The following is a 5487-nucleotide window of genomic DNA, read 5'->3' on the forward strand; positions in this document are numbered from 1 at the left end:
GGCAACGAAAATGCGAAGTGGAACGTGACACGAGAGTTGTCGGGGACGGGTGATAACAACCCAATATGCCACACTATTAACACTAGCCAGTAGAAAATATATGCAAAGTCAACAATTGAAGCTCTAGTAAAAGTAAAGAATAATGATAGGTACTAACCAAAGAATTAACTCACTCTTCACTAGTCTTCATTCTGGTGGTCACAATTGAATGTTATTATGTTATTGCATTGCTAGTGGGAGCAACACTTTTCTACACTACCACAATTCAATCAAACATCTATTTAATTCCTCGTTAAATCTAGAAAGAACCTGTTCAAACTTCAAAGTAATTCAGATTAGGCATAATGACAAATTTACTCGAGAGAGAGGGCCGGGCTCTGCATATGCCACTTTTGTGATTGAACATCTAACCCAAGATAAAAGGCAAGAATAGAGAAAAATATCAATTTGGTGCTACTCCAATAAACATTACACATTCCCCCCTGCTTTTTCTTCCATGTGCTCTGTCTTTAACAATTGAGTAGATACATTTAGCACTTGGCAATAACCAACATACATATTATAAGAGTTTCAAGTGTATGTTTGACCCTAGAAAGTAGAAACTAGTTAAATTAAATAAACTTGCACACTCTCAGGTCTCAGCTCCAATATGGTGGGTCATTATTTCATTGTTAATAAAATCGGATTTGGATGATGGTAAATTACCTTGTTTGATTTCCAAAAATATTAGAGGAATAATGAGAAATATAGTCAAGCTTATTCTCAAGTGGTGCGCTCTCTTATATTGCACTAGAAGTCTAGCAAGTACTCATTGTTGTTAGACGAAAAAAAAAATAATTCTGTAAGTAATATTACATGTTGACGAAACTCGAAAGTTATTTAATTTCAAACTAGTAATATAAACGCACGTGGAGTTGTGGGATAGAAAATGAAAGGCAAATGGGTTATGGGCTCAAAGGAAAGGGTAGGTGGTTACGTTTGTAAATAAAAACAAAGTTATTGCCTTATTGGGGAGGTGGAAGCGTGGAGGACAAGTGTTTTGCTTGCTTGCTTTTTTGAATGTCCACACATTATTATTACTTTTGGAAACCAAATACCAGATTCAACTTCTGGGATGGAATTTCATGTGCATACACTTTCTTTTCTTTTGAAAACGAAATGGGTACTTCCAGACAAATAGAGCTGCTAATTCAACCAAGAAAAGTCACAATAACCAGGTAAAATTTATCGTGCGGTTTGATTCCCACTTTTTAATTCTTTTTCTCAATCAATTTTCGGTTTATCACTTAATTTTTGTATGAATATATACCGGGAAAGTGTGGACTGGGCTTTTCGAAGCATGTGTAGCCCAATGCTCCAATGGGGATACGTTTGAATATTTGATGAAGCATACACGGCTGGTAATGACCCTAACCAAAAGTCCAAAACCACAAAGACATCCCTTTTTCCCCTGAGAAACATTCCATGCACTAGTTTAGCTATACTTCCAGGGCACATTTTTACATTGCAAAGAGATATGGTTTTCTACTTTTCTTGGTTAATTGGTTGGAGTCATGTTTAAGTTAATCCAATATTAAATATTATTCTAAGGTTGAAGTCACTTTAAATAAGACTCTTGTTGAAAATAGTTGCTTTGGCTATACAGTTCGCTTCATTATTTATATCTTCTTTGAATTAAAATAATAATAACACTTCAATTTTAATTTATAATATTCTTAATCTATTTTGTCAAACTTTACTCTGAAATATTATTATCACGTATTTGTCTATTTATCAAAAAGAGAGCATACAAACAATTATTTTTGTATAGCATCTCCTTTCTTCAAATTGTATATAACTCAACAAAAAAGACATTACAAACTTTAACTTTTTGCAATACAACCCTTTAATCAACAACTATCAAAATTACGGAAAAATATATCCAAAATTTTTCAAACCATTAGAAGTAAAAAAAATTAACATCATTCAATTTAATGGACTCGATAGGAAGAAGAGTCTAGTGCAAATCGAGAGAGGAAGAGAACAAAGCTGAATGGATTGAAAAGATACTAAGCAACTTTTTTGCTGAGCTACAAATCAAATTGACCTATTAGTAGTACTCTAAGAATTATATGGACTAAATAAGTAATTTTCATGCTTCTCTAAATTCACCAGATAATCGAATAAAAAAGAAAAAAAAGAAAAGCATCTCCAAGAGTCCAAGACTAAGATCTTGATAAAGCTAGTATTGTAAGTCCAAATAATCAGAATATAATCCAAGCAATGTCCAAATCTCTGGAATTGAAAAAGTTCTATAAACAATAAAGAACAATTTTAGGATTAAGTTGATACCAATGACAAGTATTCAATTGAGCTAAATCATAAACAAATCTAAACCCTGCCGTACATTACGAGAACTTGAACTTCTATAGAATATGAAGTCGTCAGACCCACAATCAATTATCATGTCCATCCCAATCTAACTTTTTTTAATCAACCAACTATATCAACTACTAGCTGAATAAAGTTTAGAGATAATCGAGTGTCAAATTCAATTAGGTCTCTCTCCACCTTGTAAGTTCGGGTTATACCCGTTTAAGTGCTATCTAACCTCTTCTAGAATAAGAGAGAAAATATCTTGAAGTTCCCATTGATCACTCTGTCAAATATCTCTAATAGTCAAATCAAAATCATAAATATACACAAAAGAAAGATCCTTAGCAATTAGACTCTCAAGACACCACTTATCAAACTAGAAATACGAAGGATCGATACACCAAGAGAAACCATCCTTGAGGACTCCAAAGACCTTAGAAATACTTTTCCAAACATGAGAGGCATTACTTGAGAGAGATCCATCTAAAGCTCCATTGTTCCTCAAGTACTTTGTCTTCATAAGAGCAACCCTAGGTTTGTCTTGACAGTAAAATAATTGCCAAACAAGCTTTTTAAGTAAGGATATATTAGTACAAGCATGATCTCTAACACCTAGATTACCAAATTTTATGGGAGTGATCACTTTCTTTCAGTTAATTAAAGAAAAATTTTTACCATCCACTTTATCCTTTCAGAAAAATTATCGTATCATAGAGAATAATTTATCACAAACTCAGTTTGGGAAGAGATACCTGCATATGATAAATTGGGATGGATACCGTGATAGAATTGATTAAGCAAAATCTGTCAGTTTTATTGAGAAGTCTATCTTTTCAGTTTTCACTTAGCTAATCTGCCTCTAACCATCCCAATCACCAAATGAAAAAAGATTCCACTAGTATGAGAATAATTGAGATTTACACGCAATTATCTACTTAAGTCTAGAACAAATATGATGGAAGAAACTCCAACAAAGACATTTCATCTACAAACAAACATATTTTTAGATCATATAACTTTTGGACTTATCAAAGTTGATTTTCATTTCTGAGGCCTTACAAAAAGTGTATAGAAAATGTATCACCATTTGAATCTGAATCTTAGAAGCCAAATAGAAATGAAGCAAATCATTTAGAAACATTAAGTGAGAGAACTTCAGGCCAGTCCTAAAAACTAAAACTAGCTTTCATATATCCTCTTCCACCTTATGAGAAAGAGAATGTATAGGGAGCCAATAGAGTATCTATACAATGTGTACAATGGGATATAGAGATGTTCGATTCAGTAAGATATCATATGTTTATTGTTCCTGGTATCCGGATGGTTATTCTGGATAGTATGAGTGTATTGTGTTTGAAAAATTAATAGTATTTTATCTTGGATGTTCATTTTTTAACTCATATTAGTTCAAATAAATAGCTCATTGTACACATTGTACAAATACTCTATTGACTCCCTAGCGGGGCTCTAGGAGAAATATAGCAAGTAAGTCTCTCCATATAAAGCACAAATAAATAGGGAGACATTGGATCGTCTTATCTCGTCTTATCTCAATTTCCTTATAGGTGCAAAACTCCCCAATCTATTTTCATTCCACAAAATAGAAAAGATAAAGCGCAAACACAAGACATAATCAAACTAACGATGTTCATAAGAAAATCAAAAGCAATAAGAGTACTTTCTAGAAATCTCCAATCCACTCTATCGTAAGCTTTTTCAAGATCAAATTTAAAAGAAAAATATATTTCTTAAGTTTTGTATGTTTCATGAGGAGAAGAACATCTTGTGCCACAATGCTATTCTCAAGAGTACCTCGCCTTGAAATGAAACTACTCTGAAGCGGCTAACAATATCTGTCAAAAAAGATTTTAGTCGGCCAACTAGAACTTTGATGATAATTTTATAAATAATATTATACAAACTAATAGGCCTGAAATTTTTCATGAAAGTTAGAGCCTTCACTTTAAGAATAAGAGCAATCAGAGTTTTCATGATTATAGGGTTCAAAAAAGATCACTAGAAAAAGTCCTTCTGACAATATTCCAAATCTCACTGTCAAGTGTGCACTATTTCTTAATATTCTTTGAAAGGAAAAAAAAAACCTTAAAAACCATCCGGACCAGAAATCTTGAAAGAATTCATAATGAAGACTGCTAACTTCACCTCTACAAAGAAGACCGGTGTAATAAGCATAGCCCCCAACTTCGACTCAGAAAGGATATAGGAACGTCCATTAAACAATCAATTTCGATCTCTTCAATTATGCCAAAGAGATTCTTATAGAATGTGAGAGTCTCATGATGGAGAAGATCTGAATTAGTAGGACAAAAACAACCCTTAATATAAAGATCATGAACTTTGTTATGATTTTTGCATACCAAAATTTGCAGATAAAAAATTTTTGTATCTATACTTCTGATATCAAAAGAGCTCTTTTTGTAACAATAGTCTTTTATAGTATTTTCTTAACCCAGCTTTTTTTATTTTTAAAAATATAATATCAGTAATTTTTAATTACCTTTGAATTTGATAAATCTGTCTTTTCAACTTCTTCTTTCTTAGAAAAATGTTACTAAAAACTTTAAAAATTAAATTCCAAAAAAAAATTGTTACACTAGTTTCAATCTCTTAATAATTTCACCAACTTAATTTTAAACTTTATTAATAACCTATTTATAAAAAGGATGAATTGTTCATATAGTCTGAAATCTAAAAAAAAAAATGAGAACTCTGTACTCTAAAAGTTCCATTATTACAAACTACATCAAGACAATAATCTAAGTGTAATTTACTCAAGATCTTAAAATAACCCTTAAAAAAATATAGATAGCCAAGCCTCATTAGCAATCTCCCTATCAAATCTCTTAACTAAATTCCTTCCATTATGAACTCTTAATTAAAGTGTCTAATGTAAAAAATAAAAAATAAAAAAATAAAAAATAAAAAATAAAAATCTAAAATACTGTTTCGAATAATTCCTCTAATATTAAATTGTACCTTTGGGGGTTCCTCTAGTTGACAGTTGCCAAGTAATGAAAAGGCAGAATGAGTCAATTACATACAATGTTTCCATCTTAGAATCCACATAAATAGTTTAAATGTGTTGTGTTAATTATACACAATTAAAGTCTT

The 5487-nt window shown here is 31.5% G+C and overlaps 1 long non-coding RNA gene across 1 annotated transcript in view; it reads left to right on the forward strand.

Moving 5' to 3' along the window:
* LOC110269861 overlaps nt 1–1193 on the forward strand; it is a 12488-nt gene extending 11295 nt beyond the window's left edge. Inside the window, exon 3 of the long non-coding RNA XR_002358617.1 lies at nt 1183–1193. This is a non-coding gene — a long non-coding RNA (uncharacterized LOC110269861). The remainder of the gene's footprint in view (nt 1–1182) is intronic.

The sequence above is a fragment of the Arachis ipaensis genome, chromosome B03, assembly GCF_000816755.2.
Source record: "Arachis ipaensis cultivar K30076 chromosome B03, Araip1.1, whole genome shotgun sequence".
Lineage (NCBI taxonomy): Eukaryota > Viridiplantae > Streptophyta > Magnoliopsida > Fabales > Fabaceae > Arachis > Arachis ipaensis.